This window comes from Sminthopsis crassicaudata, chromosome 3 (assembly GCF_048593235.1).
Source record: "Sminthopsis crassicaudata isolate SCR6 chromosome 3, ASM4859323v1, whole genome shotgun sequence".
Taxonomy (NCBI): Eukaryota; Metazoa; Chordata; class Mammalia; order Dasyuromorphia; family Dasyuridae; genus Sminthopsis; species Sminthopsis crassicaudata.
This window is the reverse complement of record NC_133619.1, coordinates 77,852,429-77,865,931: the sequence shown is the minus strand read 5'-3', so window position 1 is coordinate 77,865,931 and position 13,503 is coordinate 77,852,429. Positions and strand designations below refer to the sequence as shown.

At 39.7% G+C, this 13,503-nt stretch overlaps 1 protein-coding gene across 4 annotated transcripts in view; it reads left to right on the top strand.

Moving 5' to 3' along the window:
- NRP2 (neuropilin 2) overlaps positions 1-13,503 on the top strand; it is a 142,633-nt gene that overhangs the window by 24,275 nt on the left and 104,855 nt on the right. The window lies entirely within an intron of this gene.

The window sequence follows — 13,503 nt, the reverse complement described above, 5'->3', positions numbered from 1 at the left end:
ATACAAGGCAGAGTGATGGAACAGAAAAGAAATAGCTGTTTGTGAACATGTGTATTCTCTAATACTAGGTAGTAAGCTCCTTTAGGGTAAGAATTAAGTCATTCTTTTTTATTTCCCTCAGTCTCCAAGAATAGGGCTTTACACATACATTGCTAACATGTCCAGAGTACAAATTTGTAAGCTTGAATTAACTGTATATAACTGGCTCATCTTAGGTGTCTGCTAAAATCTACTTCCTCTCTCTCATTAAGCAGTCCCATTTCTGTTTCTATTCCTGACTGTTCTGTTGATATCACTTTTCTTTTTGACTTTGTATACTGTTCATATCCTTTTTGGAAGTAGGTAGGGGTGCCCTGGAGCCAATTGTACAGGTTTGCAAGAGCTGGTTGTTAAATTTTCTGTATGAATATTTACACATTGTCAAATGCTACCAAAAAATGTGGCTAAATTGATGATTTTGCTGATTGTTTAAATTTAAGAAAGTGACTGGGATAAATGTTAATAATCCCAATTAAATGTAAAAGTGTTCTCTGCAGTCTCAGAGAGCTGGTTGTTAAACATTTACCAACCCAACCCTAGAAGTGGGTGATGTACTTTTAAAAATTATGATGTGCACATGTGTCCATTCTTGACTATGCATTTTGTGTATTTGAAATAAAGAAGATTGGATAGCCACGTTCTCTTTTTACCCTAACATCTCTCCATATCCCCCAACAGTCTCTCTTTCTCTTCCTGTCTCAGGGCCTACAGTTATATTAATTCACCTCCCAAGAATTCCCTTCCTTTTCCTTTCTGCTTACCCAAATCCTCTCTCTCCTTCACCACCCAGTTTCAATCCTACATAATTTTCCATAAAGTCTCTTTTGACCTCTCCAGCACTGATTGAAAGTTTCAACAAACTTCTTTTAATTTAGCCCTGTGACCACTTGTGAAATATTTGGACTCCCTAGGTCTCAATTTTCCCATCTGTCATATGAAGGTGGAAAACTAGATAATATCTAAGGACTCCTTCAGTTCTATTTTTTTGCAATGATTCCATGACTTTTTGTCATTAGCTACCAGAAACTTCTTGCATGTATCTTTAGCCAGTGACAAGTTGATTCTCAGGGAATCCAAGATAATTGAGAATCCTCATTGTATCCCAGGAGGCTCAGTGTGAGGTCATCTTAAGCTCATAAGGGAGAATTGACTTGATTATAAATAGTAATATTTTTATTATTATTATTGTTACAATTAGTTGTGCTATCAAAATGGTTTGATTTCCACAAGGAATCAATAAGTAGTCATTCTTTTCTATATTTCAGCAACCTATCTATCTGTTCATTCCTAAGGGAATGAAACCCAGCAAGTAAACAGTGTTTGGATGTGAGCAAGGTCATGGAGCAAAATCTAATTTTAACTAGTTCTTGATTCTGGGCTTACCAGTCATGACCTAGAACTCCACCCAAAAACATGAGACTTCCGCAGGGGTTGAGGGAACCCCAAAACAACCAAAAAAGGAAATCCTACAAATTGTTCCCTATCTCCTACCAAGATTAGAGGGCAGGAGGGACAACAGTTAATTTAGAGCAGCTTGTTTGCAAATATGCTGTGTTGTAATAGCAACTGTCCAAATGTAAATTGTCCTCTAAACAATGCATTTTATCTTTTGATTGGGAAAACCACTTGGGAATTTCATAATACACAATCCTACTTGTTCTCACTCTCAACCCTGGCACCTCCTCTGAATCTGGAGTTTCCCTAAGGGCCAGCATCTCACCCGATGTAATTCGATGTAATTCTCCCATCCAGTTACATAGGGCAAGGATCTGTGTCAGGAAATTCAATGGGAACTCTAAGGAATATGGAGGGAATAAGAAACAAAAGGAAATACATTGAGTGAACAAAATAGAAGTAAAAAGAGGAGCAACTTGTATTCATGAAGATTATAGGAAATATAAGGCATTGATAGGGTCAAAAAAAATCATAGTTAATTGATCATAGAGTTGAAATAACTCTCAAAGGTCATTTAGTTTACCCTATCTCTTCTCCCAATCCTGTCTTTCTAATTTGTTTTTTAAATGTTTTTATTATTATTATTATTATTTTAGTGTTAGAGATCCTGGAACCCTTAGGCTGAGAGAAATTTAAAAGAATGTCCCCATGGACTTAGTTAAGGAACACATTGAAGCCTTCCCAGAAAAATAATGTGCTAATTTTATTTAGAAAAAGAGATTCCACAATTTCCTTTGGTAATAAGGTCATAGGATCATAGATTTAAAGCTAAAAGAGATCTTAGTAGTCATCTAATATAACCCCCTCTTTTTACAGATGAGGAAACCAAGGCTCCAAGAAATGAAATTATTGCTCAAGTCACTCATACTATCTTGTTCAGTAGTAAGGAGAAGATTTGATCCCACATTTTCTTGATCCCAAATTCAGTTCTCATTCCATTGTTTTGGGTGTCTTGAATATTGGTATCTCACAATCTGGCTTCTTTGATTGCAGAATATAAGTCTAACAAGTTTGTGGGGTTTTTTGTTTGTTTTGTTTTGTTTTGTTTTTTGTTCAAGAATTATATTTTTACTCTTAAAGGGAAAACCCTGGAAAAGTATGTCATGCTCAGGTTTTTACTGTACCTCCTGAAACTATCCTGGAAGAAAATATGGTCATGAATAATAAGTTACACACCAGTTTGTATGATGCTAGCAGCTGGGCATAGTGTCTGACACACAGTAGGTGCTTAATAAATTCAAACTACCGAGTAAATTGTTGATACAGGGAGAGGGAAGAGACTACCAGAAAGAAAGGGGGAAGAAAGCTCCAGGATTTTTACTTGACATTGAAGCTGCTCGCTATCTCCCAATTATATTCTTTTTCTTGCTTATCTGTAAGTTCTTAGATCATGGATAAGGACTGCTAACCACCTAGTATTTAAACAGCTTTGGTCTCTATTTTATCTCAGGAGCTGGTTGCTTTTAACCAATGTTCAGTATCTGTGACTGATTTATCTAAATTTTAATTTAGGTAACTTTCATCATGAAGCTTGTGGTCTGTGCTCCTAAATGTGTAATTAATAATCATGAGTAACTCTTTTGATATGTATCTTGGAGACAGAGCTGGACTCTCCAACGAGGGGCCCATTATCATGTTATGGTAAAAGAGTTGGAACTCCTGAAGACAGACTGGTGGGAGTTACCTCAGAAGAAAGGCAAAGAGGTAATTTAAGAGGCCCAGGAGGAGCATAATTCATTTGGGGTACTTTTTTAGGTTTTTTTGCGCATGACTTGTTGGCGAAAGGCCTTGTTACTTTTTGCGTCTTTTTCCCCCACCGTGACACGTCTTCCCTATCAGGGATGGCAGCCAGGTGTGCTGTCTCTTGTCCCAGTACTTAAGTATTTGGGGCCTGTCTGGTCTTTCTTTTCTTTCCATTTCTTCCTCTTTGGCTGCCAGAGAGTCACCTCCGGATTCCAGCAGAGCAGTCAAGGAAAGAGATGGTTTTCTATGCCTTAAGTGAGGCAGCTACAGCTTTTTTCCTGTAAGATGTAGATCTCAATTAGTAGCAAGAAACCACCTCTTCTTAACCTTTGACTGGTCCCCCTCCACCCCAATGCACCTATTTCCCACTTCCCTCCACCCTTCTCTGTCTCCCCTTCAAATTCCTTGCCATCCTCCCTACCACCTCTGACTACATCTGGAATCAGAGGATGTGAGGGCAAGTAATAGAGTGTCAGTGGAAGTAATTGATTCCTCACACAGAGAGAATTCTCTCGCCTTTAGTGTCAATGGAGCTGAACCAGAGCTTGGGAGGGTGAGCAAGACTTGTAAACAGTCTATGGCTGAGCTGTCAGGGCCAAGCCTGACACACCAGAGAGTGAGTGAGTGAGAGGGAAAACAGCGGAACAAATAATTGTTTTAGTGCAAAGGAAAGGAGTAAATAATATTTCAGTCCAAGAATGGGTATTTTGAAAGAGGAAGGTATCAGGAGCTGGAAATTGGAAAGGATCAAAATAATAGGTTTTAACCAAAGAGATTTTTTTTCATCTCAAGGTGGGCGGTTTATCTCCTCTTCATTTCCCATTATCATCATCATTATCATTAAAATAATTATTGTTATAATTATTTACTGATGATACCTCTGGTTTAATGGAGTACCTTTCATCCTAAGGGTTCAAAGCACTTTATCTCCTCCCATCATCTGCCTCGAGGAAGGCATGGGAATCATTACTCTATTTTATAGACTGGGAACCTATGGTATCAAGAGAGAAAAAACTTGATTCAAGTCACAGAACAAGTTAGAGGTTTTCAGGATGCAGCCTCTCCATCTGATTGTCTTTTTATTAGTCTTGGGTGCCTTCAGCAGCTTGGCTTCTATTCTCCCCAGGTCTCTCCTTCTGGCCCTTCTTGTTTCAGCTCCAAATCCAGCTAGCTTCTCCTGGATCTTTTTGAGGGACCCCACAGCTAAGGGATGTTTGTAATTTCCATTTCTCAGAAGGACAAGCTGCTGAGACAAAAGGGCTGCACAATCTTTCCTTCTTTCCTTGAGTGCCATCTTTAAAAAAGACTTCCAGGTCAAGTATGGAAAGAAACAGCCTTTTGCTCACTGTATTGCAGTTTCCTAGTCAGGGAAGTTTTCTTGGTCTTTAGTTGGGAGGCTTTTTTTGCAAAGAGCTCCACCTTTCCTTTCCATACTAGCCTCCAAATGGACCCATCAAACACTCAAGCATTTTTTTTTTTGCTATTTCCAAACTTTCTAGTTCCCCCCAACTCATTCTAGCTAGAAAGGTGGAGTCCTCTCTCTGCTAGGCGAAGATCAGAACTCTAACCCAGCTTTGAATATGTCCATTTGCCTTTAAACTCAGCAGGAACAAGGTATTCATAATTCACCTTCCAGAAGAAGAGCCAGGATATGAATGGGATGAAAGTCGAGCGATTGCTGAGTGAGGGAAGCCATTTCAGCTGACTAACCACCGAGTGCCTACTCTTCTGTTCAGAGAACTCATGTGAGCTCATCATTTTCCCGCTGCCATAGTTTTTACTCCATGATCAGTTAATCCCAGGAGCCTGCAAAAAAACCCTCCAGGCCCTGTAACCTGAAGCCACATGTGAAATGAATCGAAGAGCAGGACCAGTCCCACCTGCCATGTGATGCTGAAATGCCTCTCCTGTCTCTTTAGGCTTCTGCATGGAACATTTTTAAATGGCCTTTACCTTTTCCTAGCTTTGTTGTAGAGACTGGATGCCAGAAAATGGAAAGTGGTGGCAGAAAATAACTACAAGAATAAAGCCTTTACAAAAGAAAAGAAAAAAAAAAATACAAAACCTCTCAGATGCAGTAATTCCCTCATCCCAAAGCACCTCTGCTCTCAGCAGGGATCCCATTTTCTGGACAGATGGAGAGGTTATGACTTGCTTTCACAATTTGATCCTTTGGGAGCTGGGAGTAGTAAATGACTGTCTGGGAGAAAACTGCTCACCCGGGTGAAGGGAATGAACTCTTCCCTCACAACAGGGTATGAGGGAGTGCACTGGAAAGGGGATTTGCGAAATTATCCTGATTCCTTTCTTTGGCTCACCTTGGAATCAGGCGCTGCCATTAAAACAGGCCTTCCGTATATTTCCCTAAAATAGTTCTAGGTCATTTTATTTCTCTTCCACACAGATCTCTGAGATAACCAGACACTGCCATCATTCCCATTTCACAGACAAGGAAATAAACATTTAGTGAGTTATCCTACTCAGCCAGCCAACCCAGAGTCCAAAGGTCCAATCCCGGTGGTGAGCCTCCAGGGGGGCTTCCTGCTCCCCAGTGGCTCACACATATCCAGCGAGAAACAGGCCTGAAGGAAGTGCCTGGAAATTCCAGGCTGCTCTTCCTTTTGTTTCTGCAGTCTCCTTTCCAAATGCGAAGGAAGGGGCCCTGTAAGTTAAAGAGTGAGGGTGTAGATTTTATAGAGTTGGTCCTGGATTCAGAAATAGAACTAAACAGCCATGTGGAAGCCCCGAATAAACAGCCTGCCGAAAAGTATTAAACAGCACATTAGCACATCTTGTTTTCTTATGTAACGAATGATTTTCCAGACATGTCCCATGTGAGCAAGATTCTCATCAGGGCTTCTCCTCCCAGGAGCAGGGGGCTAGCCACAGTGCCGCAGGAATGTGACTCACTGGTAGGGGAGAAGCTTTCAGCCAAGGGATGGTGTGTGTGTGTGTGTGTGTGTGTGTGTGTGTGTGTGTGTGTGTGTGTGTGTGTGTCTGGGAGGGTGGGTGGTGCCGGAGTTCCGCCGAGTGGGCTTCATCCGCCCCAAGTTCATCTGCAGTGAAACTTGTCAGACACACTGTCTGAAAACTCTCCTTCCTTATGTAAAGCAACATTCTTGGCAGTTGGCTGTGAGAGGAACAATGAGCAGTGAAAGGTTCTCCCTATTGTAGGTCTTCTGTGGAAAAAACAACCAACTGTTATAAATAGATGGTATTTGTAGTTTTTATTTTCTTGCCTCCAAGGTTTAGGGGGATAAGTCCTTCAGTTTGTTTTGGGTTATACTCTCTGCATGCTTCTTTTGCTAAATGGCCAGATTTCACCCCCCCAATCCCTACCCCACCCCAAAACTCTGACCTTGACTGAGAGAAAAATGAGAAGGAATAGTTACAAACATTAAAGATTTGTGATGGGAAGCAATAAAGAGAGGGGGAAAGAAATGCTAAAATAACAGCTACTAAAAATACACCCAACATAGACACAAGTTCATCAGCATAAACTTGATATATGCATCCAACATACCTAAATCTTTAAAACATAGAAGAGAAACAAATTTAGATAACTTCTTAGAATCGTAAAGTGACAGTTGGAAGGGACCTGGTCCAACCTCTTTATGTTATAATGAGGAAACTGAGGGAGAGATCCAAGGTCACATAGTAAAATTAGGATTTGGGGTTCTTAGCTTATGACTCCTAATATTCAGCGTGTTTTAGTACACAGCTTTATAGGTGAGATCTCAGTAGACATTGCTTGAATGTGGGTATATAGTATGGAAATGTTACATCTACATTTGTCTGTCTCTGTGACCCCATTTGGGTTTTCAGGGTAAAAACTGGAGTTGTTTGACATTTCCTCCTCTAGCTCATTTTACAGATGGGGAAACTGAGGCAAAAAGAGTGAAGTCACACAGGGTGACACAGCTAATAAGTGTCTGAAACTAGTTTTGAATTCAGGAATGAGTCTTCCTGGCTTTCCATGTACTATGAGCCCTAATTTTCTCTTTTATTTGTTACCTTCAATTGATACATATCTTTTTATATACATCTTTGTAGCTATAGTATATATTATACACTATATACATCTAAGAATAACAACAGCTCCTGGCACATAGTACAAACTTAAACAATGTTTATTGATTGATATGTATGTTCAGGCAACATAATGCATTTGAAAAGTACTGACTTGGAATCAGAACAGTTGGATTTGAATCCTATATGACTTAACCTCCTCTTCTATAAAAGGAAGGGTTTGGATTAAAGGACCTTTAAAATCCCTTTCAGCTCTAAAGGAAGGTAGCAAGGTGATGCAATGGATAGGGTTCCAGAGATCTGAATTAAAATCCTGCCTCAGGTATTTACTAGCTATGATATCATGAGTAAACCTCTCTCAATCTCAATTTATTCATCTGTAAAATGGAAATAATTATTATGAGGATCAAATGAGATATTATATGTAAAGCACTTTGCTAGTCACTCAACAGTTATTCCACAAGTGGTTATTAATTTATTATTTTATATTTATTTATTTGTACATATTTATATTTCTATAATCAATTTATTAATTTATCATTATTATGGGCAGTGTGCTGAACACTGGGAATAAAAATACAAATACATGGACATGCTATAGAAAGACAATTTCTACCCTCAAGGAGCATACATTTTAAGTCATAGGGGTCCAATAAGGGTTCAGTGTAGAAGTCTGGATTGTAACCTGATAAGAAATGAAGAGATGGTTACCCTGTGCTTATCTCAGTTTTCTCATCTGTAAAATGAACTGGAAAAGGAATGTCAAACCACTCTAGTATGTCCATCAAGAAAACCCCCAAAGGGGTCACAAAGAGTTAGACACATCTGAAAACAATGGAACAAGATAAATGGAGATGTACATTTACATACCATATGCACATATTTAACCAATAGTCTACTAAGATCTCACATATTCATGCTGTGTACTGAGACACACTGAATATTAGGAGCCAGAAGCGAGGAACCCCAAATCCTAATTTTACTATGTGACTTTGGATCTCTATCTCAATTTCCTCATTATAATATAATCATCTGAGCAGAAGGAGGGATCCCAGGGACCCACAGTACTTCTGAGTTGTGAATCTTCTGGCTGAAGTGATCTTCCAAGATGAAGAGCTTCCTGGGAAATAAAATGGACACATCTATTTGCCTATGTGTACCTATACACATATGCTTTTTATATGTGTATTTAAACACATATGAATGTTTACAACTATGGAGCCAGTATTGGATGTAGCAAGAATATTGAAATAGTGAGCTCTGAATCCAATGACTAAATTGCTCTTCCTCCTATCTATTTGCTGTGTTAACGTAGAATTGTTGCTAGCTTTTGTCTCCAGAATGATAAAAACAAATGGCCAAAGAAGAGAACTATTCAGTTAGATTATATGTATCCTAGTTCATATATAGAAACTTCCTAGTGTCCTATAAGCTTATTAGTGGGGCAGGAGGGAGAGTATTTCCCAAGACTTTCTTGTGATTTCTGCTTAGTTCAAAGGACTTTTTTCCAAACTGAAGTGAGATTAAGTCCTCCTACTTCTTCTCTGAACCTTGGCAGAGCCCATATGGGTCATTTGCCATAAGGAACCACCGCTTAAATTAGGAAGGTTTCTGTATATGTCCTTCAGAATCTATCCTGAGCCAGTTTGACTGAATCTTTTCATTATAGATAAGTTGAAGATGACAGAATTGACCATTTATTTCAGCATCATGCATATCATCTCTTTGTGTTTTTAGCAGCCTTGCCTTCTGAGAAGTGGAAATGCTTCCTCAATTTTTTGCCACCTACTGTCCTCGCAGATTTTTTTTAATGTAAGGATTAATGAGACAGTGTTTGTTTAAAGAAAAAAAAAGGCTTTGAGCTCCTTGGAAGAAAGGCACTCCGGGAGGTGATATATTCCCTGGCCTGGGTAATCTACCCATGAAATATGGCATTTTGAAAGTGTGAGAAACATCTCAAATCACTCTGACAGCATTTTAATTATAGTTGATTTGTTTGCTGCTAATAGTGAAAATGCTGTCAAAGTGATTTGAGATGTGTTTTTTCCACTCATAATGTTATATTTCATGTTTTTGGAGCCATTGAAGCAGCGTTTTGATTTCAAGAAACACGTGGAAGGGCTCAGTGATTATGAGGAGATAATAGTCTGTAGAAAGTGGACATGGATTTTTCAAGAGACCAAGAGCCCTTATCAAAAAATAGACGATTGTTAACATAGTACACCCATGTGAAACAACATTTAAAGTATGCATTTGGAACCTAAACAATAGAAAAGGGAAGCAGGATGCTTGGCTGCCTGGCTAGGCCTATGGGATTTGGATTTAGCTGCCATATTGAAATGGATTAACATGATCATGACACTTTGGCAGCCATCGCCTATGACATCAATAGGATACTATATGGTAGCCAGGTATCACTGTAATCCATTCATGAGAAATGAGATCCAGGGAAGAAGAGCTACCTTGGAGTAGGTTAGAAAATCCTACCCTGCAAGAAACTTTATCCACTATGCCCTTTGGGTTCTAATTTTTGCTAGATTGATTTGTCTTCCTTGATGTCCTGCTAAGGAAGTGTCAGGGGAGGTTGCTCTTCTGGAAACCAGAAAGTTCCTTGGTAGGTAGCTGACCCAGAGTCAGGAAGACCTAAATTCAAATATTGACTCAGATACTTATTGACAATGTGATCCTGGGCAAGTTATTTAACTAACCTCTATTTACCACTGGAAAATAAATTGGCAAACCATTCCAGTATTTTTGTCCCCAAAATCCCACAGACAGATGTCCACAAGGTCACAGAATCGGATATGACTAAAATGTCTAAACAAGAAGATACAATAATATCCTCCCCCAGGTTGTAGGTACAGGTTTTTTGTAAATGTTAAAGTGCTGAATAAATGCTAAATATTCTTAGAAGTTTACTTCCCCTTTCTCTCCTTAACATGCATCAACTCCAAGGAAACACTTCCTATATAGCTAGCTAAAACAGTACTTGGGTTGAGATTAAGATATGTGAATGGTCTAGATCACACACGGGTCCAATGATCTTCCCAATATCTCACATTCCCATATCCACTGTCAACAATTCTCTTTGATTTGTCTTAGTTGCATTCACCCAGTGAAATTAGAGAGAGTGGCCTAGTGTCTTGAACCTGCAAAGAAAATGATGGAGATGCCAGTGGTCCAGCTTGGGATCATCAGAACCAGAACAGAAGCATGACAGGATATTTAGGGAATGGTCCTAGGTGAACAAAGGATCAGAAACAGAGATATTCACACAGTCTGTCCATGCTTTAAGCCTGAAGATCAGAAGAGGTGCTCTAGCTTTGCAAGGAATTTTTTCATTTTGAGAGAGATTATAGGCCTAATGAAAGATAAACAGAGCAGTTAACATGTGTCTCTTAGTTGGTTCATGCTTCGGTCCTTAAGACCAATGGTGTGTTTTAAGAGGAAAAGCATTTCAGGTTCTGTGGAATCCCCCTGACTCTGCCCTTCGGCTGGGAAAGACCCCTAGGAAGATAGAGGCACCCAGATTCCCTAATAGCTTCTGTCAGAAATCGAGCTACATTTTGTCTAGAAACAACAGGCTTTCTAAGCACTACTGAGCTCTTCACCAATTCACTTGCTTATGTTGAAATATCTAAGGAGATTTGTTCCGTTTGTAGGAAATCCTTCAATAATAAGACACGTTTTCCCGAATGAGTCAGTTGTGGCAGGAGACAAACAGAACATTCTCTATGTGTCATTTGGATTGTGACTTTTTATTTTTTAAAAAAAGTCGGGACAGGATGTTGTGCAGTTAAGTGGATTGTGACTACTGTGCCGTACTGGGTAGAATGGCTCCTTCACAGCAGTGTCATTGTTGGGGGAAGAGAATGCAATGGGAAGACCTTAGCAAAGATCTTTATTTATTCTAAATAAAAATAATTCACATTTCTTAGCAATTATAGATCCACAAAATGCTTTACTCAAAAACAGTCCTGTGAGATAAGTATTACAAATGTCATCCCCATTTTAAAGATGAGGAAGTTGAGGTTAAGAGATTTGCTTCTGGTCAGTGATGTAAGAGGCAGAGATGGTCTTCTGATTCTGAGTCAAAAGTGCCGAAATCAGGTACCGGTTCAGGCATACTATATTGTTTGTGGAATGGTATTCACATACGAAAACCCAGATAGGATCAAAAGATCATTGGAAAAGAGAGCCAGAGCTGGAAGGCTCTTAGCTCCTTCTCACCCTGTCCCCATTCCACCCCCTACTTTGAGAAAACCGTGTTACTTTTCGTCAATTTGGGTAACTGCTAAGTGAAATGGGTCTCATACTTGCCTCTTGCCTACTTCAGCCGGCTGCTGTGAGCAGTAAGAAATGTGGGCAAATGTTAGAGGTCCTTGTGTACCACTGTTAGTCCATCAGGCATTGAGAGGCAGGGATAGCTTTTGATGAGAAAAGCTTACCGCATTGTGAGACTCGTTGATAGGGGCTTTCCTTACTGGGTCTGAGAAAAGCTTAAGGGTTTTCTTGAGAAAAGTGCCATGTCAATTTCCACTTTCCATCCAAAGTGCCTTTTATGTTGAAAGTTAAGAAACTTTTGATCGAAAATATCATTCACAGCTGACTCAGTCCAGCCACCATGTGAAAATCATAAACTATCACTCCGCCCCCAGCCCCACAATCCAACTTCCTCCTTATTTTCTTCTGTCCTCTCTCTATTACTGTTTTAAGGGTTTTTTGCCAGGAATTCAATCCTCTTCATTTTGGGGCAGGAGCTGAACCTGGCCCACTTCTTCTCTGTGTCAGCCCAACTCCCTGGATTTGACTGAGTTGGAAGCTGTTAACTGGTAGGACTGGATGGAGAGAGGAGACCATTTTGCCTAGAACAAGCTGCTTATCCAAGAGGTGTCTGTGTGTGTGTGTGACAACCCAGGAAAGGCAGCATCCCATGGAGTACAACATTTCCAACTCTGCTTCATGCCCTGGAGGGAGAAATTTGTTACCGGTTGCTTTAACAGGTTGATGCAAAAGTAAATAAACAGGGAGAGGGAGGCAGAGGGAGATGGATAGTTTTCAGTAAATAATGTTACAGTGGCCAGCAATTTAAAGGGAGCGGTTGGAAGAAGAGGTTTCTCCTCTAAGCAGATGTGACAGGAGTATTAACTGGGAGCTGAGGACAGGAGGCAAGGGGACACAAATAGCAAATTGCAGGTTTCCAGAAGCCACAGCAGCCCACCGAGCTCAGCCCTCCATAAAAAACTGGGTGGGATTGGGGTATTTAGGGTTTCCCAAACCATTGTAGACCACTCTTTTTAAGGTCCCTAAGACTAGGAAACACCCTAAAATTGCCATGTTGGCTTGCAAAGGCTCTTATAATAGATGCATGATTCCATCAAGAAGAGACTGGTTCCCCAGGGATTTATCCTGGGCTCTTGGAGAAAGGTTTTTGTTGTCTTATTGAAGAGTTGGATTATGGTAATGATTCCTTTATTTTTAATGTTCTTGGCTTGTCACTGATCATAGTGTAATGCCTCCAATTTCGCATTGTCATCTCGGGGAGGGAGGGGGGAGCTAATTGTTATAGGTTTAGTAATATGTCTTTAAAAGATGATAAAGATGAGGATGTTAAAAAGTAATATGTCTTTAAAAGAAGATAATGATGAGAACCAGAAAGAAAAGAAAGCTGGGGAGAAGGGAGGCGGCTCGGAAAGGAGGAGGTGGATATTTTCCTTTTGGAAGTTTTTGAAATGTGGCCCCATTGCATCATGTTGAGAACCTGAGTACCATTCTCATCATTTCACTTAGTCATTTTGTAAGTCATTCCAGGGGTCTCAATTTTCCCATCTGATAAATGGACACAATAGCATGCATTCCTTACTGACCTCGAGCTACAGCAATTGAATGGAAAAGTTAACTATAAAATAATAATAGGGAATAGGGCTTGACCTGGGAGATTCTCAAATTAGGAAACTTCTAGCAATACATATAAACACTTTCCCTGAAACTTGTAGTCATAGAGATAGTTGCCTGAGAGAAGTTTAAATAATATCCCCAGGGTTATGCAACCGGTCCCTATCAGAGGCAGGACCTGAACTCAGATCTTCCAGGCTTTGAAGTCAACTCTATCTACTCTCAAAATAATGACAGCTAATATTTATATGATGTTCTAAGTTTTGCAAATCACTTTACACATATTATCGCACTTAATCTCTATTTTTTATAGATTTTACAGATAATAATCAATATTAATAA